Source organism: Pelmatolapia mariae, linkage group LG10_11, assembly GCF_036321145.2.
Source record: "Pelmatolapia mariae isolate MD_Pm_ZW linkage group LG10_11, Pm_UMD_F_2, whole genome shotgun sequence".
Lineage (NCBI taxonomy): Eukaryota > Metazoa > Chordata > Actinopteri > Cichliformes > Cichlidae > Pelmatolapia > Pelmatolapia mariae.
The window spans coordinates 26,686,462-26,695,080 of NC_086236.1; positions in this window are offsets into that span (position 1 = coordinate 26,686,462).

Consider the following 8,619-nt stretch of genomic DNA (forward strand, 5'->3'; position numbering starts at 1 on the left):
TATTTGCACTGCAGTTGTGGTTTGCATCAGCAATGAACGGTCATACACACTTTAATTTATTGAGTGTAGATGATGCAGCGTTGTCTTTTAAGAAGACAATGTTATGCAGGCAGATGGTCCCGATCTAGTTGTTAATGGCACTCCCATGTGCAGTGAAGTCAGCTGGCTAGATCCTGCGTCTTTGAATTAGAGTCATTAAAAAGTGTTTTACATTGTGACCAACTGAAGTAGCTCAGATTACTTTTTCTGAGGTTTGTCCAAATGTCAAGCTGTACTGAGCATTGAGCCTTGTCTAGCCTCACAGACTGCTGGAAATATTCTTAAATGAACATTTGTCTGGACTGGTACATCAACACATGTTTCAGAGCCACCCGAACAGCTCCGAGTCACTAATACGATCCTTTATATTCATACAAAAGGATCAGTTCCTCATTAAATACAAGCCCATGTCATCAAAAACTGCTGTGCACTGAGGCTGTTGGTAAAGCAATCTGCTATCTTAAGCTGAGTTCACTATATGGCAGAAATAGACCTCTGATAAGCCTGTCAAATCATAAATTGCATAATTTCTGATAACAAGAACTGCAGACACAGTCTAACCATCTCCTCTGTGAGAGACAGCTGGTTATATATAGGCATGCATTTTTAACTAGATGTTGCAACACACACTTCAAAAATCTGTCTATATCCAGTGGATTCACCTCACACTTCATCCTATGAAAAAAAATATCAGGTGATATAAAAAAGAATTCATTCCAAGTTTGCCTTTACATGGCACAAATGATATTTAATTTGACCTACATTTGTTTCTTTTCCATTTTTCTTTAGTTTATCTGTATTTCCTGTGTTTTTTGCTTGGTTATGTTTTGCTGCTGTAATGACGCTTGTCCAGTAAGTGGTGCTGAAGCTGTATTCTTTAGTTTGGACAGGATAAAATGATGAATGAAGAGGAGATAAAATTGTATTCAGTAATAATTGATTTATTTCTATAAATGCCATTTCAAAATGCTAACATCCCCCTATTTGCATTGTACTTGCACATGTCTTTGTTTTACAGAGTGCGAATTTCTCTTTAAAGAGCATCAGAGTTTGATAAGACCAAACAAAAATGCTACCTACAAATTCAACTACATGAAAGTTAATATATGACAAAATGCAGGTCCTTCCTCCCTGCAGCTGTCAGACTGTACAATCAGAACTGCTCCCAACAAACATACATGTTTGCATCTGTGCTGTAACTGCAATAAGTTAATCAACCGATTCGCACTACAACCTGGTTTGCCTCTTATCTGTAGTTATTTTTATTTAATTTAATAACTGTACAGTACTCTGTTTATAGTAACCATTGTCCTTAATGTAAATATGTAAGAAAAATTGTGTATGTTTCTGTTCTGTGCCCTGTGTACTGTTTGTTTGTATATGTGTCTTTCTAGCTGCTGTTACAACCAAATTTCCCCTTGTGGGACGATTAAAGGATTATTCTATGAATTAAACTGCTTGTTTTCTTTTATAATTCTATTTAATGTTACTTTTTCTTCATTCCTGGTTCATTTTCCTACCAGTGGTGAATAAATGTGCCACCTGTCACTAATCAGCCAGTGAATTGTCTGTGCTCTGTCACCCTTTGTTCTTTGCCTCATTGTTTTTGAACTTGGAGTAAAAAGCTTTCCAGCATTTCTTTCAAACACAATGTCTAAATAATTCAAGTTCCAAGTTTTGCAAGTCTTGTAAATCGCTCCCTCATCTATCCCCCCCTCCAGTACATTTCCTTTGCTTGTTTTTTGGCTTCTTCCTTTATACTGTTCCATCTTGGATTGTCTTTCCACACTCACTGTTTTCTTGTGTACTGCTGGCAGTCTCAGAAAAGACCTTTGTATTTTGGATTTTATCCTGCCTCCAGTGTGCTTGGGTGCTGTCCTCTTTATCACCACATATTAGAGATGTTCTTGTTGTAGCATTGTTGCTAAATGCTATGAAGCAAGTTTTATGTTTGCTTCATGCAACACCTCCCTTGATTCATAATAACGTAGGCATGATTAGTAAATAGAGTTTTTTGACTTTTATCTTTGCCAGCCTTTCTTCAAGTATCCTTTTATAGTATCCTTTGAGTCAAGGGCGTAGATTTGGTTTTGGCATTGGTGGGGACGGATGATTCAACCACCGAACCCTGCCCTGTTTCTTTTTTTTTTTTTTTTCCTTTTTGTTTTTGCTTCTTAATAAAAAAGAGGAGAAATATACTTGCCTACATATGCTATTCTACATCCTTTTAAACCATTTAAAATCACAATTCATAGTTTTATATGTGAATTATATAATGTTAAATTACTATTAAACAAATGACTGACTAAGTATTTTAGGCTTTAGTTTACTTCAGCCATATTCCATATAAATCAGGTGTCATACAAAAATAAAAATAGCTTCAAATACAGTCATGACAATAAAAGAATATGACTTTAAGGACTTAACAACATTACTTCAGTTATAGTACACCAACATCTCTGATACATTAGCACTAAGGGAACACTGAATGACCTGGTGGATTTTGTCCATCTAAGATTACCACAAAGTAAAAGATCTCTCAGCAAAATCATGCAACAGTTTAGGCACACTGTTGCCCCTGTCAAATCAGTGAGCTGGGACTTCTTATTCTAAACGTGAACTACTGTTACAGCAACAGACATGGACTACTGGTGCCCCACACAACAACTCAATGTCCAGTATGTGAAGGAGCCAAACGCATGCCTTCTCCTCTTGTTAACTGAGATAAATTGCTGGGATATTTATTTTACATCTATACTGTCCAGTCTCTCCTGGTGAACATGGCATACAGCAGCATTGTTTAATCTCATTTGAGTCACTGTTAACCTTAGCCATGTTTTTAGTCTTCTGAGAGCACTGAAGCTTCTTTCATCCTCAGTACATGCGTTTTATCCTCAGATTAAAATTATTATTCTGTGCTTGATGTGCCTCACCTTTGGCCCTGGCTCTTCCCCTCTGACTGCACTAGGACATATTGCCACCTGATAAAATAACACATTGATTCGTGCCATATAAAAAGTGAGACATGTCAATTCAGATTCTTTGTCAAATATACACTAATGAATCAATTTACATCAGCAGCCTAACAATTGTCATGATAATAAATACTAGTTAATCTATAGCACCAAAACATCAGTCAGTCACCTGTGACCTCGCCTCTTTACCTCTGTCTGAGCTACAACATGGCAGAGCTGCCTCTGTCACCTGATAAATAACAGTGAGACATTCCACATACATGCAGTCACACATGTGCTTCAAATACAGTAATGAACCAACAAGTCATCATCCAATTCCACCTGTGATCTTGTATCACCATCACTCTCTGAGCTTTGTGTTAGTTCTTCTGTCATCTGACAAATAGGACATACATGACAATAAGAATAAAATGTGTAGCTGCTTCAGTGTTTCTGTCAGTTTGTGCAGATCTTGACTCATCAGTAATGTTTGTAGGGTGGGTGCATTTTTAAAACAATTTGTGCAAACTGCACTACAAGTTGAAATATTTGCAAAATCACGACTACCTCATGATATATTGTCTCAAAAATGAACCCTATGAATATGTCAGCACCATTAGGATGAAATTATTGTGTCACCAACATTTTAACGTTAAACATATAATTTTAACAGCCTCTGTAAACTAATATCCTGGCTTGCTCGAGGCTGCCGTTTTCTCTGACAGTTTCAATCAAAATTAGAAATGCTGCTAATAGTGCTGCCTGTTGTGCAGTTAGTTTCCAAAACACGTTATTCATGGTTACATACAATTTTAGACTGATGTGGGCCAAAGCCTAGCATAGCCTGTAACGTTATTATGACGGACACATTTTATGAGTGAACTTGACTTTAAGTGACTTACAGGTTTCTTTGATAAATACTTTCTTATATTCAGGTTCTTCCTTTTTGCTGCCATCCTCCTCTCCTCCTTGCAGGTCCTCGCAGCGCAGGCTTGCCGCTGCTAAAACTAAACAGAGCTCCCTGAAAGGCACAGCCAATCACATTGGCCATATTTGTCACATGAGGTAGAGAACGTAATTTAACTCTTTCTGCACCGCTGGGTGAATGAGATGTTGACAGATCGGGGTTTTTCTTCTTTCTATCGGGTTTGTTTTTCTTTACTCGAAGAGATCAAATTATTGGTGGGGACAATTCAATAATCGCTGGATATTGGTGGGGACGTGTCCCTTCCGTCCATGCCAAATCTACGCCCTTGCTTTGAGTACTGTGAGAAGTAACCGTGTGTGTAATGGTTGCTGCTATAACTGTTTGTTTATTTGTAAAGCCAATGCATACAGTATGTGGCATGTACAGATTGTCCATACATGTAAAGTAGATGCTAGGGCAGCACCAAAGCTTTGGTTCCTTCTCCTGCAGTACAGCAGCATTTCACTGATCTAAAACCTTAGAAAAGAGCCTAACATATTTTTCACGTTTTTCATTATCGCGGAATGCACAAGCACATACACATACACTGTTGTTGCTTTCATGGTGCTCTCTGTCTGACTTGCCCTTTTGTATAACTTCTAAAACACTGTCTTCTCTGACAGGATCAACCAATAATCAATTTGGGTTTAAATTTTGATTTTCATTTTTGAATTTAAAAAACATTGCCATGCCAAACTTTCATGTTTAGAAACGTTATTCAGCAATAACCACAGAATGGAAGCTTCACTTTTGGTTTTCTGCTGCATCTTCCTTCAGTGTGCAAAAGCTCACTGAAAAATGTTAAATTGTTATTTCTCTTATTCTTTCTTCTGTTAAGTTTTCTACAGTTTATTTTCTCCTATCTATTCAATGCATCTGAGAAATAATACTTACCTCTTTAACATTTATGGATCCTCACTTCTTCAAAGGAATAGAAAAGGTGATAGAGAGAAGTAAGACAAAAGGGACAAGAAAGGAGAGAGCAGAGAGAAGAGCCGGAAGGGGGGCGCCCGATCTGGCTTCCCACACCTCCCCGCCTGATCGGGCTGTATGCTCTACCTCCCCACTGCCTCCCAGAAAAGGGAAAAAGAGCAGAGGGGAGAAGAGCAGAATATTTCTTTTCTCGCGCAGTTAGCTGACTGCCTTAGCTGCCCAAGTGATGTCAGCCCTTTTTAACCACAGCAAGTGACTGGTCCTCTCAGCAGTGTTAGCTAATTCTCTTATAGCCTGCCGTTGCGCCTGTCCTCTGATCCCAATCTCTTTAAGCAGTTTTGCTGTTGTACTGGCAACAAAGCCCCTGCATCCCACTTCCACTGGGCGCACCTTGATCTTCCAGTCTCTGTCCTCTGCCTCAGCTGCCAAGTCGGCATATCGCAGCTTCTGACGCTCAAATGCTTCCTCAATTGCTTCCTCCCATGATACCGTCAGCTCAATGATGTACGCAAGTTTTTGGGAGTTAGACCAAAGGACGAAGTCTGGTCGCAGAGTAGTCTGTACTCTGTGGGAAAAATTTGCCTCTGATCCAAGTCCACTTGCATCTGCCAATCCCTGACAACCTTCAGCGGGCCCAGGTCCGGGGTTGAGGGGCTTGCCCTCGACTTGTCTCCCTCCCAGACAAATGTTGATGAAAGCCGATGGATTTTCTTTTGCTCTCAACTTTCTCGGCTAGACACCTGAGGACCTGGTTGTGTCTCCATGTGTATTTGCTCTGAGTAAGTCTAGTCCTACAACCAAGGGCGTAGATTTGGCATGGACGGAAGGGACATGTCCCCACCAATATCCGGCGATTACTGAATTGTCCCCACCAATAATTTGATCTCTTCGAGTAAAGAAAAACAAAACTGATAGAAAGAAAAAAACGATCTGTCAACATCCCATTCACCTAGCGGTGCAGAAAGAGTTAAATTACGTTCTCTACTGGAGTCCTACCTCATGTGACAAATATATCCAATGTGATTGGCTGTGCCTTTCAGGGAGCTCTGTTCAGTTTTAGCAGCGGCAAGCCTTCGCTGCGAGGACCTGCAAGGAGGAGAGGAGGACGGCAGCAAAAAGGAAGAACCTGGATATAAGAAAGTATTTTTCAAAGAAACCTGTAAGTCACTTAAAGTCAAGTTCACTTGTTGAGCTAGTTAATAGGTATGCCCTCATTGTCATCTGTTGTGATTTTATTTTGAAAGGATGCTTCCTGTTATGCTGCGGAGTATACACGAGAGTTCAATAAACAAAGTCACCTTTTGGTGTGGATGTTCCGGTAAAAGCTGATGCCCCACGTGTGATTATTCCTCCGTCTAGATATTAAGTATTCATGCAGATTCTGTTGGAAGACCCATCTCTGCTAACAGGTTATGGGCCCAGGAAAATATTGAAGCTACGCCAGGGGAAAGTTTACCACCAGAAAAGTCGCAAAGTACAGCGTGTTCGGTGAGGACTAGCATGCTAAGTTAGCACCATGAGTAAGCGTGCCGGTGAACCCAGTGGCCGATGGGCAAGGTTGGTTTTTGACGGAGATGAGAAGAATTATGAACTGTGGGAGACAAAATATTTGGGACATCTTAGATTACAAGGTCTGAAAGACACAATATTGAAAAGTAATGACGAAGATGAGGACGACGAAGATAAGAATGCCCAGGCCTATGCAGAGTTAGTACAGTTCCTGGATGATAAGAGTTTATCGCTCGTGATGAGAGAAGCTGCCGATGATGGACGCGAGGCACTGAAAATTTTAAGAGACTATTATGCGGGAAAAGGTAAACCAAGAATTATCAGCTTTTATACTGAACTGACTTCTCTGAAGAAGGCAAGCAGTGAGAGCATCACAGAGTACATCATACGCGCAGAGACATTTATTACAGCCCTGAGAAATGCTGGAGAGACACTTAGTGATGGGCTGCTTGTAGCGATGGTGTTAAAAGGTTTACCAGAAGCTTTTAAACCCTTTTCTGTTCACATAACGCAAAGTGAATCAGAAATCAAGTTTGCGGAATTTAAAACAAAACTCCGCAGTTATGAGGACACTGAGAAAATGCGCTTAGTGGAACAAGAGGATAACATCATGAAGGTGAGAGTGCAACCTAGCGCGAGACCCGCAGCAGCTGCTAGTGACCACAGGCGAGACATGTCAGACATAGTCTGTTTTAAGTGTGGCCAGCGGGGACACAAGGCCAGAGCATGCCGCTACAAACAGTGGTGCGGTCACTGTAGAAGCAAAACCCATCGAGAGTCGACTTGCATGAGACGACAATGGAATGATGAAGCGCGCACAGCCTCGGAGGAGGGCGGCAACGCAGAGAGCGACGACACCTATGTCTTCCGGATGAGCGACGACTACGCGGAACCTCAACAGCGACAGGACATCAGGACCAAAGGCCTGATGGTGGATACTGGCGCAACATCACACATCCTGAATGATAAGCTCTGGAAAACCTCCTGTGTTGTACCAGTGCCAAAGACTTCACGCCCCAAGGACCTCAACAGCTACAGGCCGGTGGCTCTGACATCCCACCTGATGAAGACCCTGGAGCGGTTGGTCCTGGCTCAGCTTCGGCGCCTGGTAAGCTCATCACTGGACCCACTTCAGTTTGCCTACCAGCCTGGCATTGGAGCGGATGATGCCGTCATTCACCTCCTACATCGTTCCCTCGCTCACCTGGAGACCGCTGGAAGCACTGTGAGAATCATGTTCTTTGATTTCTCCAGTGCCTTCAACACTATTCTTCCCTCGGTTCTGAAGGACAAGCTGGAGAACTCTAGAGTGGACCATCACCTCACTACCTGGATTTTGGACTACCTCACCGACCGACCACAGTATGTGAGGACTCAGGGCTGTGTGTCGGACAGGGTCGTCTGCAGTACGGGGGCCCCACAGGGAACGGTTCTGGCTCCGTTCCTCTTCACCATCTACACTGCAGACTTCTCCCACAACTCCACCCAGTGCTTCCTGCAGAAGTTCTCTGATGACTCTGCAATAGTCGGCCTCATCACTGATGGGGATGACAAGGAGTACAGAGGACTGACTCAGGACTTTGTGGACTGGTGCCAGCTGAACTACCTCCAGATCAATGCCAGTAAAACCAAGGAGCTGGTGGTAGACTTCCGCAGGCACAAGCATTCTCCACTGCAACCACTGAACATCCAAGGTATGGACATTGAGGCTGTGGACAGCTACAGGTACCTTGGTGTTTATCTGAACAACAAACTGGACTGGACTCATAATTCAGACGCCCTCTACAGGAAAGGGCAGAGCAGGCTGTACCTGCTGCGGAGACTCAGGTCGTTTGGAGTGGAGGGTCCACTCCTGAAGACCTTCTATGACTCTGTGGTGGCCTCAGCCATCTTCTATGGTGTGGTCTGCTGGGGCGGCAGCATCTCTGCTGGGGACAGGAAGAGACTGAACAGGCTGATCCGAAGGGCCAGCTCTGTTCTAGGATGCCCTCTGGACCCAGTGGAGGTGGTGAGTGACAGGAGAATGGCGGCTAAGCTGTCATCCCTGTTGGACAACATCTCCCACCCCATGCAGGAGACTCTGACAGCACTGAGCAGCTCCTTCAGTGGGACGGAGAGATATCGCAGGTCTTTCCTCCCCACTGCTGTCAGACTCCACAACAAAGACTTTAACTGATCAAACACACACATCCACAAATGTGCAATAAGACTAATGTG